The sequence below is a fragment of the Petaurus breviceps genome, unplaced genomic scaffold (genome assembly GCF_028583685.1).
Source record: "Petaurus breviceps papuanus isolate PSGF00001 unplaced genomic scaffold, PetGlider_PUasm1.0 207, whole genome shotgun sequence".
Lineage (NCBI taxonomy): Eukaryota > Metazoa > Chordata > Mammalia > Diprotodontia > Petauridae > Petaurus > Petaurus breviceps.
Genome location: NW_027185850.1, coordinates 26998255 through 27013125, shown reverse-complemented (window position 1 = coordinate 27013125; position 14871 = coordinate 26998255). Strand labels below are relative to the sequence as shown.

General features: G+C 39.2%; 1 protein-coding gene across 2 annotated transcripts in view; it reads right to left on the bottom strand.

Moving 5' to 3' along the window:
* The window catches only part of LOC138164831 (spermatogenesis-associated protein 6-like), a 117861-nt gene that overhangs the window by 85621 nt on the left and 17369 nt on the right, over positions 1–14871 (bottom strand). The gene's annotated exons all lie outside the window — the stretch shown is intronic.

Genomic DNA, 14871 nt, shown 5'->3' with positions numbered 1-14871 from the left:
AGGCAAGTTCTCTTCTCCCTCCTCCCTGAAAATGCTTTCCTTGGGGTCTTCAGAAGTTCTTAGCCCTACATGCTTGACTTCTTTCAGACAATTTCACCCCTGAGATCCTCCCTACCCTTCTCCTGAAGTCTTCAAATTCTGTTACCTCTAAATCTAGACTGTATCATACTAGAATTCCTCCCTTTTTCTCTATCAGGAATTATATAATGGAATGATTGTTTCTACATAAGAGTCCCTATTAACTAGTATTTCTTGAAGTCCAAACCTTTATTTCACAGACAAGGAACTAGGTTTATTGAGGAGCCATTCAATTTAATGCAATAACCATTTATGATTTTCCATAAACAGCCAATCACCAGCATTTGTGTGTTTAACTTCCGTGACTTCAAGCATTCACATGACCTTATCAGGAGTCCCATTTTCACTTTTGCATTGGTAACCATGCACATTCAAGGCTATGCACAGCAGAGGAAAAAAGTGAGCCATGTGAGCAAGTCTGGGGAGTGGCTGGTATCCTACTAGCTCTTTCACCATTCTTGTTCACCCAACCATTGCAAAGAGCTCCCCGGGCAGTCACAGCATATTTTCATTGTTTAATTTTAAAAATCAAGTTTTGTGTTGCAATTTTGCCCCCAAAGCATAGTGTGAGTCCTCTGAACTCTAAGCCTAAATGTGTGAAATCAGTGATGTACTTTAGTGAGAAAATGAAGGGTTCAGATGACTTTTGGACAGAATGTCTGCAACCACCATTGACTTCGAGTTTGGTGTTAATGAATCAAAAATTCATCATATTTGCAAAAAAGGAGGAAAACATGGTACTGTAGATTTCATGTATTATAAAAAGTAAATATGGTCTGAAATCAATGTTTTTATTAAGATGTTAACACAAAAAGTCATAGAATTCTAGGCAACGACTATGTTTTGCATTTGACCATTTTTATTTTTACGGGTTATTTCATGGTCATTAAGTTAGAAAAAGTGTACATTATTGGAATTTATGTTTTATTGTAAAGAATTATATGCAGAAAAGTTTATTTTCAGCAATCTCTAGTGAAATATTACAGCTTTTGGTGGTCACAGGAACTTAACCTGCTATTTCCCTTAGGTTCAATGTATCAAATTTTCATTTCTGACTTTCACACTGTTTTCTGGGAATGTCAAAACATTAACTATATCTCTGTAACCTAAAAAACAAAATAAACCTGAAAAGAGAGAAATGGCCAAATCTATAGTGACAGAAGTTGAATTCACAAGAAGTCAATCCTATCATAACAAACATTTCTAAAGCCCTTTATGGTTTACAAAGTACTACATGTACCTATATACATATATATACATGTGTATACATATATAGTATGCATATATATCTGTATGTGTATGTGTATATGTATAGATACACACATGTATATGAAAGCTCATTTGAGGCCCATAAGAACCCTGGGAAGAAGTAAGTGCCATTGCCCCCATTTTACAGATGAAAAAACTTCAGAATGGAATCAGTGAAGAGTCTTTCCCAGAGCCCCAGAGCTACTGAGCAGTGTAAGGACACATTTGAACTTGAATTTTCCTGATTCGGAGCCCAGCATTCTAACCTCTAAAGCACTCTGCCCCACAACACAAGATAAAACTGAAATGTGAAAAGCCTAGCCCACAAACAGCTAACTTCACGACTTTGTGTCTTAGGGTGAAGATGAAAAGCTGGGACAGCGTGGTGGTGCCAGAGTGCACAGAGTGCTGAGCCTGGAGTCAGAGACTTGTCTTCCTGAATTGAAATCTGGCCTCAGATACTTATTAGCTGTGTGATCCCGGCCAAGTGACCTCACCCTGTTTGCCTCAGTTTCCTCATCTGTAAAATGAGCTAAAGAAAGGATTGGCAAACCACTGCAGTATCTCTGCCAAGAAAACCCCAAATGGGATCAGAAAGAGTCAGACAGGAACCCCAGGGCACTAACACTCAAAAGAGGTCACAATATATTAAACAAGTATTATACTTGTATTATATTGTGTGGAATGACTTGCAGTGAAGTTTCCCCATTCTAAATATCATATATACATTCTTATTACTTTCTTGTATTTTGTAACTAAGTTCAGTATTGTATCCACATATACATACATATGATATGTATATATTATATATATCTATATGTAAGTCTGTGTATTTCAAAGTAATGTAAGAGCTATTGGGTATTAATACAATTGCTTGGATTAACTATTGAGACCAAATTAGAAGTGTTTTTAGTTTGGGGAAAGGAATGGTAGTGTGAGAGGTAAGGGTTAAGTTTCTACAGAACTGCAAGAATTGCTGAACAAAACTACTGATAACAAGTAACAGACAGTAGCCTTGGAGGAATGAGGCAGTAGCCTTGGGAGGAAGTTGAGTTCCCAGTTTCCAGAGAACTCCTAGATAATACTAAAATGAAATAATGTAGAATAGAAGGAGCTGGCAGCAGCAGGTGGATTTGACCAATCAGGAAACAGGCAGTGGCCTTGGGATACTCAGGCCCAGATAAGGATGTATCTAGGTTAGACTGAAGGGGGTTCAGTATTCTGAGGTTGTTAACTGTGCTGGCATAATGGACCTCATGTATTATGTATGTTATCTAACAAATTAGAGCCTCATTAGTAATAATTAGGTTGATGTTTGGGAGGGCATGAAACCCTTGCTTATTTAACCCAGGTTTAGCTTCTGTACGGTGGCCTCCTTTCTCTTGGTGCTGTCCCAGAGACTGGACTGCCCGCTTCTCGAGAGATTCTAATAAAACTTTCTACCTTCACTTTGAGATGTCTCCGAGTAGTCAATTTGGGTTAGGGTCTTCGTATCCCATACAATATGAAGGATAATAAGTCAAAAATACCCAGTGAAAAAGGGAATTCTGTATACTTCCCAGAGAGCAAGAAATTCTAAACTAGTTACATTTGTTTTTTTAAAAAGGAAGTAGGAGAGTAATTAGGTCAAAAGTCAATGCTTTCAAAACACAATTACTGAAGACAATATACAGTGTAGACATCTTGGAACACATGATAGAGAATCCCAACCAAGAATCCCACCAAAGAAGTGGAGGCTTTTTAAAAAAGTTACTGAACTCGAAAATACAGGAATGAAAGGAAAATTCAGAAGTGAAACAAAGATCAATCATTTTCAAAGATAAATTCTGGGGAGAAGTGACCAATCTTAAAGACCAGATGCAGAGAGATCATTTAAAAATCATTGGTCTCCTAGAGGAGTAAAATAATAATTAAAAAAAAAAAGATTAGCATACTACTGGGGGTTGGTGGGAGGACTGCCCAGAAACTTCAAAAACAGACAACAAAGTACAATTGATTTGATGGGGTGCTTGGGGTGTCTATGTTTGTAACATCAGTTTGTAACATTAGTTTGTAAAATCAATTTGTAAAGCCAGTCTGTAAAATCACATTCCCTGCCTCCCCCCCCCCCAGCCTCAGAGCATTGGCTCTGCCCCTTTCCCTTGCCAGCACTCTGCCTAGCAACAATTCATGAACTGTTTATCTCCCCTAGAATAATGGCCAGCTGCATCTATGAATCCTTCAATGCCCTATCTGTAAGTTAACTCCTCAGCCAATTATACACATCCTGAATCCCCATTAGCCTTGGTTCCCAACATTCATCTTGTCAAACGTAACAATGAAGGGTGGCACTTCTCAGTCAGCCCTGACCACTAGTTGACTTAGTTTCAAGCCTAAAACCACACCTCCAGGTAGCCCCGCCTTGGGCTATTTCCCAGTGAATTATGGGCAATACGCTTGTCCAGTAGATAATAAAAGTGCATGTTCCTTTAAGCACTGACCACTCCTTAACTCCTCCCTAATCCTACCCTTATTCACCTAGTTAGCATAATTGACATCTGATTTACTATTGTAACTATTTATAAACTATACCTATGACTTCTTTAAGTTTGCAGGTTCCCTAAGAACTCATGCCCGCTGTATAGAATAACAATAAACTTTTACAATCCTGACTTAAAAGATTGCTTGGGGTGCAGCCAGGTGGCTCAGCGAGTAAGAGCACCGGCTCCAGTGTCGGGAGGAAAAACTATGGAAAAAAACAAGAAGAATTTGAGGCATTTTTGCAAAATAAAATAAGTAAGTAGAAAACCTAACCATGTATGAACAGAATGTTTGACTTGTAAACATTCCAATCAAGAAAAACACACGAAATGCCATTAAATATATTTATCAAGAAAAGACTCAAGATTGAAATCAATATGCTCATTTTTTCAGGTCATTGTTTAAAAAAATGATTGAGAGGGAAAGTAAAATAAAAGTAATTATTGAGAGACAAAAAAGGACCTACGCCACTAAAGATTTAAAGGTATCCCTAAAAATAAGGATGAAGAAGAGCTGACTGTCCCACAGACTGAATCTCACCATATCACTATATACATCATTACCATTTTTTTTTGGAGAGGGGGAAGTGAGAAGGAGGGATTGTGAAAAGGACAAGAGATGCACAATACAGGAGGAAGCTTATTAAGAGATGGAGGGAAGAACTAAGCTGAGGAAGGACTAGTAGAAAGGGTTTGCCCTAAAAATGAAAATGAAAAGGTACCATTAAATAAGGTTCCCATGGAAGGGTTGAAGTATATAACTTTGGTGAGAAATCAGGATCTTGTAATTAATTTCATTATGGGAGAACAGCACAAGATGAGACTACTTTCATTTAGCAAAGTTTATACTTTAATGGATTATATCCCACACTACTAGAGGGTGGACCCCAAGAGTTAATAAATACCAAGGGGGGTAGGGAGGCCATAGAGGTAATAACAAAAAAATGTGGCTTAAGGATCATAGTAAGAAAAAAAAAAGCAAAACCAGGTCTCATGATACAGGATCACAGACTGACTACCACAATACAGTACAGCTTTCATCACATACTGATTTCTGAAAGTGAAGGCATATAAATAATGAATATTGGACAGATGAATATATCCACAGAAAGTAGGACAGGGTAATATAGACAAATGGAATAACACAAAAATGAAATAGGAGCTAATATTTGGAATCCCAGAAGCTCTACTTCTTATAAGGGAAAAGCTTAGACTATGAATGGAAAATAGAAGGGATTTGTACTCCCTGCTGCTGGGAGTTAGAGGATGTAAGCACTTGAGTTTAGAACTTTGGTGGCAAAACAGTGCTCAAGTCAGGCAGGTACCTGCACCAAGGCCAGCACAAGAGGAGTGAGTCCCAGGGAATGGAGGGCCACCAGGTTGTCCTAGGAGGGGCAAACTGACCCAGGTCAGAAAAATGAAGGCTGCTGTATCTGGCAAAAAAAGGAGATGGTTTCAGACAGAAGAAAAAATTAATAGAAGAGATAGAAATTAGGAGGAAGACAAAGTAAATTAAAATTTCTTAGAAAAAACAAAAGAAAGCTACTTAAGTTACAAAGTTGGGGAGAAATACAAGAGTGAAGATCTCAAACCACATCTGGGTGAGGAAAGGCAAAGAAGGGAAGGGAAAGAGATAAATAAAAAGAGAGAAAGGAAAAAGTGACTGACAATCAAAGCAGAGACTTTAGGAAGAGACCAGCATCAAAGTAGTACAAACAAAACTCATCACAGGGACAAAGAGCTGATTTAAAAGAGGAAAGGGTTAAAAATCAATATATAGTAAAGCTATAAGTGGAGGGAAACACAACCTAACAATCATAATCTAACATGCAAATGGATTAAAGAATCCAATAAAATAAAAAAAGAATGATAGAATGAATAAGAAAATAAAACCCAACAATTTGCAACATATAAGGAACACAACTAAAAAATAAAGACACACAAGGAATGAAAATGTGATACTATAAAAAATTTTACTATGCATGAAGTGATTCCAAGAAAAGCAGGAGTTACAATCATGAAAAGCCAAAAAAAAAAAAGAATCACATCAAAAGAGATTAGACACAGAACCTAGATTATGTTTAGAGCCACCCTACATCATAACTATGGGGGGGAGAAGATAGTATTTCAGAAAGAAAGATTCTTTCAAATTAATGGTACAGTGGGTTTTTTCTTGAACAAAAAAACAGCTTGTTTTTATCTATTGTTACCATTGAAAATGAGACAAAGAAACTTGATTCTCTCAGTGGTTGACCCTGCAAGAAAAGTGGGGCAAGCCTTATTTTCCCTCTCTGGTATGAGCTAGGGTGAGCCCCAATTGAGAGATGTGTGTGACTCTGAGAAAGTTTTATCAAAAGAGAAGTCACTGATACAAGTCCTTTCTCTCTGGGAAGCCACAGACCAGAACACAGTAGTATAATAACGAATACAGGGAACACAAAAGATAGAACCAAGTGCAGAAAAGAATGATAACCTCACAATGCACATGTCAAGAAACAACTCACTGTAACAATTAACAAAAAGATAATGATCATACCAAAGTTTCTAGGATGCAGCTAAAAGCAATTTGTAGAGGAAAAATTACATTTCTGAGAACATGAACAAAACAGAAAGAAATGATCAACAAACTCAGTGTGTGTACACATACATATGTATATATGTCTGTCTGTCTGCATATATATATATATATATATAAAATATATAACCAGAGAATCAACATATGAACAAATTTAAAATAAGCAAAAAATTAAGGAATTTTGAAAACGTAGAGGAGAAAATTTTAAAAGAAAAAATGAGGACTAAAAATAAAAAACTAAAAGCTGATTTTCAAAAGAAAAAACAAAATCAATAAACCTTTAAAAATTAAAAAGGAAAAGAAAAACATATTACCAAAAATAAATGAACAAGCAAACACAAACATAGCACAGACAGAAGAAATAAATGATAAGAAACTACTATACAAAAATACATACATAAATATATATATTTATATACAAAACATACAAAAATATATTTATATATAATACATACAAATATATATATATAGGCAAAAGAGTATTATAAAAGGAAGTAGATGATTAAAAGCAAAAATGAAAAATGCCCAAATTAGCAGAACATAACAAGAAGATCTTAATCTTTTCTGGGAGGGGAGAGCGGGTTCCAGGGTAGGGTCTTACAAAGGAACTAGCAGGGGCGAGAGTGAGGGGATAGGAAGTCCAGATAAATTTACACAAAAATTCTATCAAAGATTTAAAGACCAATTAATAAAAAAAAACTCTCAATAACTGAGAAACAGAATTCTACCAAGCTCTTTGTAAAAGACAGGATTCTAGAATCTAAACCAAGTAGGCTAATGCAGAGAAAGAGAATTATAAGCCAATATCACTAATAAGTATTGATGTAAAAATTTCAGATAAAATCCTAGGAAAAGGACTATGACAATGAATTCCAAAAACCTCTTTGCTATGACCAGGCAGGATTTATACCAAAGAAGCCTCAATATTAGGGAAATAATTAATGATTTATCATATTAAAAATAAAAATAACTCAACCAGATAAGTCTATCAATAGATACCAAAGAAGCCTTTGACAAAATACAAGTCATTTATGCTAAAAAATAAAAAACAAACAACACACTTTGAAAAGCATAAGTACAGAAAGTCCATTTTAAAATATGATTTAAAAGAATATAAAACTAAAGGCTAATAGTATTTGCCGTGGAGAAAGAACATAAGATTTGCCAATAAATACAGGCCTAAAGCAAATATGATCCCTTTACATATTAACATTTAACAGTCTTAGAAATGCTAACAATAACAATAAGACAAGAAAACAAAATTAAAGGCATAAACTTTGGCCAAGAAGAGACAACTTTATCCCGACTTGCAGATGGTGTGATGACTTATGGAGAAAACTGCAGAGGATCATGGCTCTCTGGTCTGCCATTTCCCCAGGCCTGGAAGGTGCTATCTCCTCACCTGCCTCGCCTCTGCCTCCACCGTGGCTTCATTCAACTCTGCTTGCTCCATGAAGCTCCTCCTGCTCTTATCAGAGCTAATGCTCCCCCTCCCTCCGCCCCCAAAACGACCCTGTATTTACTCTGTGTGTGTGTGCGTGTGTGTGTGTGTGTGTGTGTCCTGTCTATACTGATGTGTGCATGTTCTGTGTCCCCTGACAGTGCCTGGGCAGGCACTTTCTCTTTTTTTTCATTTTTGTTATAGGCCCCGTTACTTCAAGACCTACACAGTGCCTGGTATGTGGAGCCTTGAGGAGTCACTGAAATGTCTGAAGGACCTTTACAAGGAAAGGAATTAGCCTTATTCTGTTTGGCCTCAGGGATAAAACTAGAAATGGTCGCTAGAGATGCTAAACCGAACATTTGGGCCCGAAGTTTACAAAGCAAGCAGGCCACATCCTGCCAGTAATGAGAACAACCTCAACAAGTCACCGGGGACTTCCAGACTGCAACCCTTCTCAGCCCTATGAAACTGGTGACAACTTAGGACAGAGAGCAGCCCAGCTGGACAGAGCACAGAATGATGCAGGAATCCTGCAGTAAAAAGGCTCTGGAAAAGGAAGAGCAGGTGCTCTGCAAGGCTGGCCTATACCAGCATGGTGGGACCTGGGGGTCCACGTAAGTGACACGGCCAAGAGTCCCACAGGAACGGCAAGGAGGGCTGGGCCTTGCAAACTGCACCACTGAAGATGACATCCAAAGGAAGTCAGAGGTGCGTTTGAACATTGTGTTCCAGGGAGAATTCTGAGGTCATTAAAAGCTCCGTACAACCCCCAAATGCAATGTCTCTTGTCTCCTTTCAGGCAGCTAGGGAGCACAGTGGATAGAGCACTGGGCCTGGAGTCAGGAAGACAGGAGTTCAAATCCAGCCTTGGATATTTACAAGTTGTGTGATCCTGCGCAAGTCACTTCACCCTGTGTGCCTCAGTTTCCCCATATAAAAATGAACTGGAGAAGGAAATGGCAAACCACTTCAGTATCTTAGCCAAGAAGACCCCAAAGGGGTCAAGAGTCAGATGTAACTGAAACAGCTCGACAGCCACAACTCGTCCCCTTCTCTTACTCAATTCTAGGCCCAATGACTATCTTCAAAACAGTATTACACTGAACTGAAATGAAGAAAGAAGGAACGCGACCTGGAAACTGGATGATATCACACAGGTGAATCTGTAGCTGTTTGGAAGGAAGGGAAGAAGGGAGGAAAGCTGTAAAGGAAGACGGAAGGATTTATTAAACAGTTACCACAGGCTCTGCCAAGTGTTGGACAAACTATCTCTTCTGATCTCCACAACAACCTTGGGAGGCAGGCAGTGCTATTATCCTCATTTTATTATTGAGGAAACCAAGGCAGGGGTTAAGTGACTTGCCCAGGGACACACAGATAGTAATATCCAGCAGCTTCTACACCGAGGGTTCGAAGGGCTTGGAATATGATATTCCAGAGGTCAAAGAAGCTGGGATTAAAACCAAGAATCACCTACCCGACAAAACTGAGTATCATGTTTCAGGGGAAAATACGGTCATTCAATGAAATAGAGGACCTTCAAGCATCCTTGATGAAAAAAAACAGAGTTGAATAGAAATAGAGAAGCATGAGAAAGTAAACAGGGAAAAGAAATCATAAGGAACTTATTAAAGTTGAACTATACACAATAATTGTAACTCATGAGACTTTTCTCAATATAAGGATATTTGAATAGAATATATATGTATATATATATACATACATACATATGTTTATACAATAGGGTATATGTGTATATAAATACTTACATGAGTGTGTGTATATGTGTACATGTATACATAGACAGAAGGCACAGGATCAGTAGAGTAGGAAGGGACAATATCTAAAAAATAAAATTAAGAGGTGAAAGAAGAATATAATGAGAGAAGATGGGAAGACACAGAATGGGGTAAATTACCTCATATAAAAGAGGCAAGGGAAAACTGTTACAATGGAGGGGAAGAACAGGAAGCCAAAAGGGAATGGGTCAACCTTGCTCTCATTGAATTTAGCTTAAGGAGAGAATAACATACACACTAAATTGGGTATCTTACCCTATAGGAAAGTAGGGGGAAGAGAATTAGAGGGAGATGATAGAAGGAAGGGCAGATTGGGGGAAAAGGTAGTTAGGAGCACACACTATTGAAAAGGGACAGGGTCAAAGTAGAAAATAGAATAAGTGGGGGGCGGGATAGGATGGGGGTAATATAGTCAGTCTTTCACAATATATCCACTATGGAAATGTTTTGTGTAACTACACATGTACAACCTATATTGAACTGCTTATCTTCCCAGTAGGGGTGGTGACAAGGGAAGAAGGGAAAGAATCTGGAAATCAAAGTTTTAAAATCAAATGTTAAAAAAAATATTATTATTATTATTTACATGCAATAAGATATACAGGCACTGGGGTACAGAAATCCATCTTGCTCTACTAGAAAGTCAAAGAGGAGATGGGGGAGGATATAAGAGAGAGCAGATTGGGTGAAGGGGTATTCAGTAGGATTGCTATTTTGGGGTGGGCGTAGGGGAAAGACGGGGAGGAAATTTGAAACTCAAAATCTTGTGGAAATAAATGTTGAAAACTAAAAATATTTTTTAAAAAAGAAATTATCTAAGTTTATTTGATGTTCTTTGACTCACATAGTCATTAAGTTTAAATTATTAAGTTTTCAATTAATTTTGAATCATTTCTTCAGTAGTTCTTCATTGTTTGAATAATGTTCCATAAAAGATGTATTTAATGTCTCTGCATGTCTGCATTAGTTTTTAAGGTTTTAATGGTCAGTTTTTGTAAGGGTGCCATGAACAGCTAAGCAATATATATATATATGCAATAATTATTAAAAGTCTATCATATCTAACTTTTCTAAAAATTATTTTCATGCACTTAATATTTTTCTTGTTTATTTCTTGGTTAGCTGTAACTAGACCTTAAAAGAATGCCTCAAGATCCCCTTGCTATTAAAGTGTTACTTTCTCTTTCTATGAATCATTTAACTTTTCATTTAAGTAGTTAGACGTGATGATATTTGGTGCATTAATGTTTAGTGTAGATATTAATTCATTGCCTCTGGTACCTTTCTTCATAATATAGTTCCTCTGTTTATCTTAATCAAGTCTATTTTTGACATTACCTTATCTGAGATCATGATTGCTAACCCTAGATGCCTTCCCCTTTTAGAATACCATAATCTATTGTGTATATATCTTCTATCTACTGAATTATTTAAATGATATCTCCCTATTGAAATAGGCTTTCCTAACTGGGAGTAAAGGAACTTTTTTTTGTCTTTTTTTTTTTTGGAGGGGGGAAGGCAGGGCAATTGGGTTAAGTGACTTGCCCAAGGTCACACAGCTAGTAAGTGTGTCAAGTGTCTGAGGCAGGATTTGAACTCAGGTCCTCCTGACTCCAGGGTCCATGTTCTATTCACTGCGCCACCTAGCTGCCCCAGTCCAGAAACTTTTTAAAAAATATTTTAATAATTTTATTTCAATACAATTGTTTTTCTCTATACTATAAGTATCTTATTAATTTAAAAATATTATTTATTTTGAGAAGAAAACCACAAACTGCTAAAGGGTCTTTCACAAGGTCTTCCTTTGGGAGAATGAGACCTGGCCAAAGTCCAAACAGAGGCCTCTCCTTCCTCCTGTCCCCCACTTCCACCCCAGGTTGCTAGAAAGTCACACCTGCTCCAAACTCTGCATTGACTTCAGTTCTCTAGCTTAATAATTTCTAGATTACTCACCCAGCCAAATTTCCTCATACCATTCAAAGACTTTTGTACAACATCACTACAATTATAAGGGTTTTTTCTGGACATCGCAAGTGAGAAAGAGCTGAGTCAATCAATCCACCCCCCCTCACCCACTTTTAAAAGTGTAGAACACTAACAGCCGGAGGGATCCAGAACAGACAGGCTCCTCTAGGAGGGGCACCTGGGTGGAGTTCTGAAGAAAGCTGGGAGCCAAAGAGGCAGAGCATGGACAAAAGCAAGGAGAAGGAAGATGGTGTGTGGACAGAATAGCAGGAAGGCCCATCTGGCTGACACACAGAGCATGGGTAACAAGCCCGGAAAGGCCCGTTAGACCGACATTATGAAGCACTTCAGATGCCAAACGGAGCAGTCTATATTTGACCTTAAAAGAGCTGGGGTGGTCAGACATGTAACTAGTTGAATGTTGGATAGGTTGAAGAGGGCAGAGGTCAGAGGCAGTGAGACCATGTAGGTGAGAGGAAGGAGGGATGGGGAGGAGGTGGCATCAGTGCTTTCTGATGATGGACAAAGGGGAGTAACAGCAGAGCTCAGGAGGCCTGGAAGGACGGAAGCACCATCCCCAGAGAGAGGACCATCTTATGATGTGGGTATTCTCCAACAAGGCAGAGCACAGCCCATGTGTGCCCTCCCTGCTCCTCCATACGTGGGCCCCTGCAGAGCCTTTGTTCATGCTGTCCCGCAGCCTGCAGGGCTCAGCGGCTCATTCTTCCTCCAGCACCAGCTTCGGCTGGCACTTCCTTAATGGCATCCTTTACCCCACTTCCCTGTCTCCTCCACAATGCCTTGCTCATGATGTGTCTCAGCAGGTCTGTGCCTGCCAAGCACCTATCTGATGGGTTTGTTTCTTTTGCATTTAAAATGTAAAGAATTTAAAATCTACACTCTCCCACCCCCACCCCCAACAGCCTCATAATATAAGTAACATTCTTTTGCTTTTCTAAGAAACGTTAATTTACTTTGTTTTCCTCCTAATTTTCATCTCTTCTATTAATTTTTTCTTTGTCTGCCATAGCTGAACTAAGCACTGCTGTTTCCTTGCTGATATCTTTTCTACGTGATGGCTAACAAACCCTTTTTGTTAACTGAACCTGTAAGTGCCTCATTTTGTCCCAACACTGAAACCAAACTGAAAGGGTGCTGGTGTCAGGTACATCCCTAACAACCCCCATCACTTCTTCTTGTCTTGGGACTCAGTTTTCCTAACCCTCTTCTTCATTTTTACTGACAGCCAATCCCTACCACCACCACCCACCAAGTTTCTTCCAAGCTATTACAACCATTAGGTTTCCCAATCCTCCCTTCTGGTTCTTGGTCTCATAGTTAACCAGTTCAACCTTACAGTGGCCTCACTCTTGAATTCCTGGTGCATTCATGCCCTGGCCTTATCCTGGCAGGTGCCTGATCAAACCCCACCCCACCATCTGCCTCCTCTCTGCCCGCTCACACGCTGCTGAATGGTTCTGGAGGAAGTCAAATGCTGACTGGATCCACCACAAGTTTCTATGATCTCAGTGTGACAAGACAATCCCTTTAATCCTACCTAAGTGATTCTTCATCATGTTCCCCACAACAACTATTTGGAATCTTCTCTTCTTTCCTCAAGCCTCAAATAGCATCCCTCCAGACACTCTAGTAGCTTACAGTAGCTTGAAGACCTAGCCTCACCTTAAATGAGAAAATAATGCTATCTGCCACAATCTCTCACTTTATAATACGTGAAATTCCTTGACTTCATCTTCCATCCTCTCTGATCCTTTATGCTTGTCTCTGATGGAGACTTGGCCATTATCCTCGCCAGGGTCAATCCCACTACTTATATTCTTGATCACATTTCCTCCCATCTCCTCTAACAGAGTGGCCCCCAAACCATCCTCACTCTTTCTCTAATCTTCAATCTCCCTTCCTTCTACTACCTTCTACTCCCTTCTACTACCTACAAACTTATCCAGGTCTCCCACAACCCTAAAAAATGTTCACTTGACCCTAAAGTGGGGGTGATATCAGATAGACTCAGAAAGTAAGATGGGTCCAACATAGAACAGACTGTAAGTGCCGAGCACAAGGGTTTATACTTGACACAAAGGAAACAGGAAGCACTAGGAGTTGCAGTCACTGGTAGGAGAAGGACACGATCACACCAATGCTTTAGGAAAATCGCTTTAAAGACAAGGCTGATCTTTCTTCCACACACCAGCCCTTAATTTACTTGGAGAAGCTTATCACACACCCCTCAGGTCTTGGCTAATCTAAACATGCCTAGCCCCTCCAAGTACTTATCCCGGGTGTTTTATTTAACTTAATGTTGGCACCAACCCTGAGGTCTAGCACACTTTTCGGCTGTAGCAAGCTGACTGACAGAATGGTTTTGAAATGTGTTTCTGGTAAGAAGTTAACTCTTCTCAGTGGATGAGCTGAGACTAAAATGGCATTCCCATCCTTAGTCTTTGTCAAATAGTGCTTACAAAACATCTCCTCCAGTAAAATGCCAGGGGCTGGGAGAGACTGTCTTCACCTCAGTACCCCTGGCCTGTAGCACAGTGCTCGTCATACAGCAGGCACTTAACAAATACTTGTTGACTGATAGACAATACACTTCACACAATATACAATATACCTCACACATTTTAGGAATCATTTTTCTTAGGCTCAGATTCAGCCATGTTAGTCTACTCAAAAATCTTCCAAGGCTCCAAAGTGCCTTCCAAGCCAAGGCCATACTCTGCTGCCCAGCATTCAAGGTTCTCCACCCAACCTTTCCACCCCAATTTCATGTATTGCCCTCCAGTTCTATGCTCCAGGCACATGCTGGCTAATTCTCTGCCCTAAAAATATGCCGTGCCATTTCCCACTTTCAAGCCATTCTTTACACTGTCTTTCCTATATGCTCTCTCCCAACCAAATTCCTGCCTGTTCATCATTTTAACTCATACTTTCTCTGCCAGAAGTCTTCCCTGATGTCCACACATTCCTCCAACTCAAAGCTCCCACAGCCCTTTATCTGTCCTTCTCTGATGCTCTCCCCACATAACACTGAACAGGATAACCTTACCTCTTGGTGTCTTATTCCCTGACTAGCCTATGTGCCCCATGAGGACAAGGCCCTTGGCATAATTCTACCCTTACAACCAACCCATCCAAGCTCTGCACACAGTAGGCATATGATAAATATTGTCTGTTTTGTACTGTAAGAGGGACCATAGCATAATGGAAAGAAAGTTGCCCTAG